Source organism: Arvicanthis niloticus, chromosome 1, assembly GCF_011762505.2.
Source record: "Arvicanthis niloticus isolate mArvNil1 chromosome 1, mArvNil1.pat.X, whole genome shotgun sequence".
NCBI lineage: Eukaryota > Metazoa > Chordata > Mammalia > Rodentia > Muridae > Arvicanthis > Arvicanthis niloticus.
This window is the reverse complement of record NC_047658.1, coordinates 4,922,561-4,932,166: the sequence shown is the minus strand read 5'-3', so window position 1 is coordinate 4,932,166 and position 9,606 is coordinate 4,922,561. Positions and strand designations below refer to the sequence as shown.

At 39.5% G+C, this 9,606-nt stretch overlaps 1 long non-coding RNA gene across 3 annotated transcripts in view; it reads right to left on the bottom strand.

Moving 5' to 3' along the window:
* Nucleotides 1-1,750: 1,750 nt before the first annotated feature.
* The window catches only part of LOC143441476 (uncharacterized), a 171,758-nt gene continuing 163,902 nt past the window's right edge, over nucleotides 1,751-9,606 (bottom strand). For 2 of the 3 annotated variants that reach the window (XR_013108930.1, XR_013108927.1), the window contains one exon: nucleotides 1,751-7,738. This is a non-coding gene — a long non-coding RNA (uncharacterized LOC143441476). The remainder of the gene's footprint in view (nucleotides 7,739-9,606) is intronic. The other variant, XR_013108932.1, reaches the window with a different exon arrangement.

Here is a 9,606-nt window from a genome sequence, read left to right as displayed (position 1 = left end):
TTCTTCTTCTCCTCTTCTTACTCCTTTTCTTCCTCTCAGTACTCCTCCTACCTTAGCTCCTCCTACACATCACCCTTCCTGTTAAAATGAAACTTTTCTCTCAAAATACAATTAGAGCATAATTATGCTAATTTGTACCAGTGAGGTACAGGATAGTCCTAATACCCGGTCCATCCTTTTGTTGACTAACCAGCACCTCTGTCACCTATCCTAACTAAAACATTTAGTTCTGAACCTGGCTTTAGGATGAATGTCAGCTGATGACCATCCACTCAAATCTTTTCTCTTACAGTAAATAGCTATAAGTTTTCAACCCAGTCAGAAATCCAGAATGACTGAGTTAAATATAATTGTGGGAAGCACAAAGCAAAGCTTCTAAAACTTAGCCAATTTATAGAGACCTCTGAACACCTGAAAAGCCCCTATACTACCGAACGTTGGAGCATCAAATCTTCAGCCTTCTGGCCCAGAATCATCTGACAGACCTTAGTGATGCAGAATTATTAAGGGCTGATTACTCTGTCTAGGCAGATATAATCAGTCGACTATTCTGCATGTGTGTCCTTTTCTGGACAGTAATTTGTCTGTAGATGGAGAGAGGCAATTCTTGCCTAGTGGCTGTTACCACACAACTGGAGTAACTCCAAGGATGCTCAATTTCTTCTTAGAATCCACGACAGGAAGCTGTCAGGAACAGACAGGTCTCTAATCAATATGAACATTAATATAGAAATATTTGTAGCGTCAGTTCTATGGACTTCTGACGTTTTGAAAACCAACTATCCATGTAAGGTAACCTGGACTGTTGTCTGTTCACTCCTCTCAGCTATTTCTAAATAAAATATGGAAAACACCCTAACAATAAACTCAAAAATATGAATTTGCTATAGTCCCTTAACTCATAGGTTAACCATCCCAAATCAGTTAAAAAGGTTAAAAAAAGGGCTGGGTCTAGGCATTCTATTCCTAAATGTTTTATACAGGCACAATGCCCATGAGCGTATCACTATTCATCTCATTTTTATATTAATAAGAGGCTCGTACCAATGAAAACCTTAAATTTGAAATCAAAGTAAATTTTATATCATTTAAGAAATTATAACTTCATCTTGATAATAATTATACAGATTTCTACCAATAGGTTATGGCTATGCAATAAGTCCTAGCTAATCCCCCCTGTTCCAACAAAACCACTACTTGTCCCTAGAAAGACAGACCATTATTAACCACATTAGTCCCCAAGCTCAGGGAATAGGGGTGCTGACTCTTCTTTAATTTCTTCAAGCTGATTAAGGGCATTGAGATTTTAGAAGAGGGGTGGAGGGAAGAGTAAGTTGATAAGCCTCTGATGCTGTGTCTTCACTGAATCCAGATGGAATTCCAGGACATCAGAGGTTTGGGCAGGTCTGCTCAGTATGCTTGATGAGTAGATACACCAAGGCTGTGTATTCTGCAATATACAATTCTCAGAACAAGTTTTAGTATCAAAAAAAAAAATTTCCCACCCCCATGGGGCTGACATTTTTTTTTTTTAAAGATGTTGGTTCTGAAGACTTTTTTTCCCGCTTGTTAAAATTGGTTGTAGTATTTACGTTTCAGATTTTATCCCCTTAGCCTACTTCCTCCCACCACCCAGAAACCTCCTATCCCATCCCCCTCCTCATGCTTCTATGAGGCAGTGACTGCACCTAACCCCCCTCACTATCCCTTCCCCGCCCTCACATTCCCTCCCCCCACTGTGTGTTCATTTTTTTTTTTATGGGACCAAGAAACTCCTCTCCCACCTATGTCCGACAAGGCCATCCTCCCCTACATATACCTCTGGAGTCTTGGGTCCCTCCCTATGTGTTCCCAGGCTGGTGGTTTAGACCCTGGGGGGCTCTGGTTGTTTGGTATTGTTGCTTTCCACCTGGGGTCAATAACCCTTTCTGCTCCTTCAGTCCTCTCACTAAGTTCTTCATTGGGAAACCCCTGATCATATCAGTGGTTAATTGTGAACATTGTCCTCTGAGTGTGTTAGTCTTTGGCTGACCTCTAAGGAGACAGCTATATCAGGTTCCTCACATTATGCACTTCCAGCCATCCACAACAGTGTTTAGATTAGGTGGCTGTACATGGGATGAATACCCAGATAGAATGTTCTCCTGATGGCCCCTCCTTCAGTTTCTGTTCCATGTTTTGTTTCCCTATTTGCTCCCTTGAGCATTTTTGTTTCTCGTTCTAAGTAGAACTGAGGCATCCCCTCTTGGTCTTGCTTCTTCATGAGCTTCATGTGGTCTGTGGGTTGAGTCTTCAATAATCCAAGCTTTTGGGCTAACATCCGTGGAGATATGTTTGTGTAACTATCTTCTTTTGGAGTTTTTGGAAGATTACTTTCTTGCTTTTTCTAGGTTGTAGTTTCCCTCCTTGTGTTGGAGTTTTCCACCAATTATTCTTTGAAGTGCTGGATTTGTGTTGAGATAGTGTGTAAATTTGGCTTTGTCATGGAATATTTTGGTTTCTCCATCAATAATGATTGACAGTTTTGCTGGGTATAGTAGTCTGGGCTGGCATTTGTGTTCTCTTAGGGTCTGTATGATATCAGTCCAGGATCTTCTGGCTTTTATGGTCTCTGGTGAGAAGTCTGGTGTAATTCTTATAGGTCTGCCTTTATATGTTACTTTGCCTTTTTCCCTTACTGCTTTTAGTATTTCTTCTTTGTTTTGTACATTTGATGTTTTGACTATTATATGGCGGGAAGTATTTCTTTTCTGGTCTAAACTATTTGGAGTTCTGTAAGCTTCTTGTATATTTATGGACATCTCTTTCTTTAGGTTAGGGAAGTTTTCCTCTATAATTTTGTTGAGGATATTTACTGGTCCTTTTAGTTGGGAGTCTTCCCCCTCATCTATACCTATTATCCTTAGGTTTGGCCTTCTCATTGTGTCTTGGATTTCTTGTATATTTTGGGTTAGTAGCTTTTTGTATTTTGCATTTTCTTTGACAGTTGTGTCAATGTTTTCCATGGTATCTTCTGCACATGAGATTCTCTCTTCCATCTCTTGTATTCTGTTGGTGATACTTGTGTCTATGACTCCTGATCTTTTTTTTTTAGGTTTTATATCTCCAGGGTATTGTCCCTTTGTGATTTCTTTATTGTTTCTACTTCCATTTTTAGATCCTGCATGGTTCTGTTTAATTCCTTTTCCCATTTGGTTGCATTTTCTTGCAATTCCTTAAGGGATTTTTTTGTTTCCTCTTTAAGGGTTTCTGTCTACCAGTGCTCTCCTTAAGTTCTTTGAGAGTGTTATTTATGTCTTTCTTAAAGCCCTCTATCATCATCATGAGAAGTGATTTTAATTCTGATTCCTGCTTTTCTGGTGTGATGGGGTGTTCAGGGCTTGCTCTGATGGGGGAGCTGGGTTCTGATGATGCCATGTAACTTTGGTTTCTGTTGCTTACGTTCTTGCTCTTGCCTTTTGCCATCTGGTTAACTCTAGTGCTGCCTGTACTTGCTGTCTCTGACTGAAGTCTGTCTTTCTAGTTATCTAGCTTGTGTCTGATCTCCTAGGGGTCCAGATGTCTCTGTGATCTTTTCCAGCTGCACTGATTACAGTGGTACCTCTAGGATGTCTCAGGATATGGTGCCTCCAAGCTAGTAGTCCAGCTAGGTGTCTGCTGTTCTGGATGCAGTGTCTCCTCTAGAATATCTCAGGATATGTTGTCTGAAGCTCTGAGTTCATTTGTTTCTCTGTGGCTCTGGATTGAGTAGACCTTCCAGTATGTCTCAGGTGGAATCCGGGATCCACACAACAGCAGACCTGGCAGAGGTCTGATCCAGGCCTCAGATCTGAGAACTAGTTTCTAAGACACTGTCCAAGTTAGAGCGCCTGGGATCCCTGCTTCCTCTGGGTTCTTGGAGGTTGGGGACAGAGCTGCCACCCAAGATCTGCTCAGTGCTCTGGCTCAGACCGGAAGGAACCAGTGTTCCGGTCTTGTGACTATTCTTGAAGCAGCATCAAGGGCTCTCCACATAGTATGCTTGCAGTCAGGAGCCTAGCATAACTATTCTAAAGAGAGGCTCTACCCAGCATCTGACTGAAACAGATGCAGATACCCAGCCAAACATTAAACAAAGTTTGGGGACACTTATGGAAGAGACTGGGAGCAGGGGAAGGATCAAAGGCCCTGAAGTAGATGGGAACCCCACAGGAAGACCAACAGAGTCAACAAACCACTGAGTCACTAATCAAAGAACATATATGGGCTGGAACAGGGTCCCAGACACATATGTAGCCGACAGATAGCTCAGTCTTCATGGCTGCCTTGTCTGGTCTCAGTGGGAGAGGGTGCATCTAATTTGGTAGAAACTTGATGTGCCAGGGTGGGGACATATCCAGGGGAGGAAACCCACCCTCTCAGAGAAGCGGGTGGGGCAAGGGGCTCTGTGAGTAAAGGACCAGGAGGAGGAGCAACGGTGAAGATGTAAATAAATAAATAAATAAATAAATAAATAAATAAATTTAAAACAAGATACTGGTTCTGCTACATCTTAAAGTCTGCTCTTTTTGCCTTGACTTTCTCTAAGGTAAAATATTCCTTACATTCTCAAGACTCCCATGTTCTACATGTACTGTCCGTGTTTGTTTCTGTTGCTTCCCCATGGACCCTCAGTACCCTTGTGTCTCAGTCACTGTTCCACTGCTGTGAAGAGACACCATGACCAAGGTGATATTTATAAAAGAAAGCATTTAATTGGGCCTTGCTGACAGTTTCGGATGTTAGTCCATTAGAGTTCTACACCCTGACCAGGAGGCAGGAAGAAAGGCACTGGGCTTGGTATGGGCTTTTGAAACCTCAGAGCCCCCCTCCAGAGACACACTTCCTCCAGCAAAGCCATAAATCCAAATTCTTCTAATCCTTTTCAATAGTGCCACTCCCTGGTGACTAAACATTTAAAAATATGAGCCTACGAGGGTCACTCTCATTCAAACCACCATACCTTGCTTCTATTTTTACTTTATAGTTACAATAATATAACAGGCTGAGGAAAGAAAATTCTGCTGCTTTTTTTTCAGATGTTGTTTTTTGTGTTCTATATTCTCTGAATTACAAATAGCAAATAAAAAATAACCAAATTAAATGACTGTTGACAGTCATTCCATGGAGAGGATACTGAAAGAATCTTCCTGATTAAAAAAATCATAACATGGTTAATAAATGTCACAAGTATTAAAAATGTGACACAGAAATGTACAAAATAATAGTAATATACAAAACTAATGACTCTATAACTTTTGAGGAGGAGTGGGAAGCCAGGAGTTCTTTTCTATGGGTCCTACCAGGAACTTCTGGTAGACTTAAGCGTGGGACTAGAGGAGGAGAAAATGACTTTTCTTCATGGGGATCGACGTTCATCTCTATTCTAATTAAAACAAGGAGAATACATGTCTTTTATGTGCTAAAATTGCAATTACAGTTAACCTGCTAATAGTTTTGAGTCTATACGCCTCAGGGTTTCCATTGCTGTGAACAGACACCATGACCAAAGCAATTCTTATAAGGACAACATTTAATTGGGGCTGGTTTACAGGTTCAGAGGTTCAGTTCATTATCATCATGGTGGGAAGCATGGCAGCATCTAGGCAGGCATGACTCAGGAGGAGCTGAGAGTTCTACATCTTGTTCCAAAGGCAAACAGGAGAAGACTGGCTATTCCACACTGGGCAGAGCTTCAAAGCCTGCCCACAGTGACACAGTTCCTCCAACAATGCCACCTGTTCTCCTAACAGTTCCACTTCCTATGGGCCAAACATATTCAAACCATCATATTATGTGTGCCTTCTTGTCTACCTTTTGTAGACAGAGAGTATTCCCTCACATCAACGCCATACAATATTTGTGGCATGTGTAAATATGTTTAAAATGTGCACATGTGGCACATTATCAAGTGTGCCAAGGTTCTTACTAAAATATCAACTTTTCTCCCCTAATCCTCAGGTTCTATGAGATCACAAAACTGGGATATAAAAAGGAAAGGGGGTTGCTTCCTACTTGCATCAGAAAAAGCTTGATGACTAAAGTGTGTTTGAGGCCATCTTAATGTGTTACAGGACTCTATCATGAAGTTTGGATTCAACTTTCATTTAATAAGGTGCTGCACAGGGCTATCCTCTGGGTCAGTCAGCTTTCCATATTCATGACTTGTGTGTGCTTGTCTGGAAAAGACAAAAGAAAAAAAAGCATCTGGGCTTTTTGAGAGCTGGTTCTTGGAGAGAATGAACAAGATTGACAGACCCTTGACCCAACTAACCAAAAGGAAGAAAAAGAAAACCCAAATTAATAGAATCACAAATGAATAAAGAAACATCACAGTAGACATCAAAGGAATTCAGAGTATTATAAGGGAGTACCTTAAAAACCTGTACCCCATTAAGTCGGAAAATCTAAAAGAAATGAATGGATTTCTACATTCACCTACAGTACCATATTTAAACCAAGAAGAGATCAATCAATCTAACCAGACTTGTAACAACAAGGTAAGAGTCTTTGTAATGGTAATTTAAAAAGTTTTCTCTACCCATGGCTAGTTCCTAAATGAATAAGACTGACACTATTACGTTTATTCAACCAAGCTTTACTGCATAATACTGGTGCAGTTATTGATCTGTTTTAATCATTTTAGCTAATCTGGCTATCTGGCAGTCAAACCTCCTGAAATATTTACATTTTAGCATTGCTCTGGCTTTTTGGGTTTCAGATGTGTCTCCCAAGATGTCTCTGTTCTCTTACCCTCTTCTTGGCTTAAAACTCCTTACTCTTCTCAGTCTTCCCTCCCCAGCTGTCAGAAGTCTCCCACACTATCCTCTTTTCATCCCAGCCATTGGCTGATCAGCTTTTATTGACAAGGCATAGAATAAGTGATAAACATTGTTTACACTAACTTGAAACAGGAGATACTTGGAATAAGCATTACAATACCGTGTCCAGATTGCAACAGGTTATGAGGACAGGGGAATCAGCATTTGATTATCTTTACATAGTGCACAAAACCGTTATGCCTGCATTTGGCCCTTTTTGTCCAATAAAAGGCTCTTTCTCAAATAATAAAATCTATATACAATAATAACAATTATGAAGACTATCAGGTAAGATTTACTTTATAATATATAGTTCATATGTATTTGGTAATTTTGGATAAAGTATTCTATTGTCTATACTATTGATGAGTTCAGAGTTCTGTACCTAAATCATTTTCTATCATAACTTACATTACCTAAAAACATCTTATTTAAATCTTTAAAAACTTAAATTTCTATGTGAGACTATAACTATATAGTCTTCAATTCCATCATAGATTTGACAAGAAATAAATATTATCTGAGTATGCAGAAAATGCAGAGCAAGCAGCTTCCAAAACTGTAGAAATGACAGACATAGCTGACTGCCTGGACAGTCCCCTATAAATGTCTCTACAGTGTTGGAGCATCCATCTTCACCCTTCTGGCCCAGAATATCTGACAGACCTTTTTGTGAAGCAAGAATTATAAAGGACTGCTTACCTTGTCTTGGCAAAGCTCAGCAGTTGACTTCTTTGCATTCTGTTGGTCCAGTTTGGACAGCTTTCTGTCTGCAGTTAAAGCAAGGGCAGTTTTATGCCCAGGGGCAGCTTGCCACCTTTGAGGTGAACTCCATATGGAAGTCCTTCAATGCTCATCATCTTCTTTGAAGTGGATTGAGAGTACTGCCGGGGTCAGACCTGTCTCATTGTCAAAAAAGATCTTTTAATAATAAAACAACTTTAAATGCGACATTCTGTGGATCCATGAAGTTTTAAAGCCCATCTATAGTATATCTGAATTGTCAAATATTGTTTGCTCTTAACTATTTACTATCTGAATAACCTTGAAAACATCTTACGGTAATTAACTAGACCAGTACCTAACATAACCATGAGTTTATTTGACTATTAACTTGAATTTCTGACTTATCCTCAACAGTTTATAACAGCAGCTTTCAAGAGGACTAGAACTTTATATTACATTTTAAAGAATTATATAGGTACAATACCTCAAATAAAATTGGAAAATATATACATAGTATGTTGTAGTAAAATATAACCTCAATTTTATATCAATATACACAGGTCTATACCAATGTAATAAAATATAACCTTGATCTATATCAATATACAAAGATCAATATCAATGCAGGATTTATGACTTATTAATGTTCTTTAGATTATAAGTACATTCAATAATCTATTCATCACTTTTATCATTCCAAAATTATTCCTAATCTCCCCTTTTTCTTTTCTTTCTTTTTTTTGAGACAGGGTTTCTCTGTATAGCCTTGGCTGTCCTGGAACTCACTCCATAGACCAGGCTGGCCTCGAACTCAGAAATCCACCTGCCTCTGCCTCCCAAGTGCTGGGATTAAAGGCATGCACCACCACTGCCTGGCTCCCCTTTTTCTTTTCATCCTTTCTCACTCCTTTCCCCCTAACACTAGAGAGGAGAGGAAGGATGAAGAAGAGAAAAAGAAATCTCTGAATCTAACCTTCCTGCTTTGTTTCCTTCCTGTACAAGACCATAAGTACTTGTGACTATCCTTAAACAACAACAAATGTCCAGTACCCACTAAATGACCCAAAATCATCTACCCCACCTCTTGAGAATGAGGTATAGTTCTCTTTAAATTGCTTCCTGGTAATTTGGGGCATTACTTTCCTTTGGGGGGCAAGAAAATTGGGAAAATGGTTAGTCTTAAGAAATTTAGCTGTAATCTCTGTTGTCCAGTCTCTGTATGGTGTGAATATACAGGCTTAAATAAAGTCTTGATTGGAACAGTCTGAAAGGCTGGACCAAGTGAGATAGCTGCTTTGAAGCTGTCCTGGAAGCAAATCTTTTGAGGAATTAGCATTGAGGCAGAGTGAGGTAGGATCAGGCAGGATGCTGGAACAACATGCCTCAGTGTTTCAGCATCTCCAAGCAGGAATCTTGTCAGGGATGTATTGACTTCATTGGTATCTTTAAACATATAAAGTCTCATAAATAATATACAGTTCTGAGTTAACATATGTATAGAATGTGCAATGTGCACAGTTCAGGGAAGGATGATTTTCTACTCTTTATATGAGCAGGAAATGCATGTGTCTTTCTTTATAAGTTAGTTTGCATTATATAACTAAACTGTAATATACATTTCTATCAATGCCATTTGTAAGGATGGCACAGTAAGTTCTGAGGATATTGCAGCCAAAGTTTCATTAGCTATATATAGCTGAGGTCCTGGCTGGGGCATTTTTATGCCTCAGTCAGTTCCAGAGTTGTTCCTGTAGGAAGGGGTCAGCAAATTTTGTGACCTGTCCTGGTTTTTTTTTTTTTTTAATTTCTTTCTTCTTGTCTGTATCCAAGGGGATCCTCAGGGGTCTTTCTCTGTCATATCTGATTTTTATCAATTTTGAAGGAATCCAGTTTTTCCCTCTGTGAACATATACAAAACCCTCTCCCCAGTGCAACACATTTCCTGCTTTATTTTCTGAGGTTAGGACATCTTTAAAACAAACAGGTTGATTTAATTCAGTGGTTTTTTCTTCTATAATCCCATGTCTCTCAGCAGCTGTTG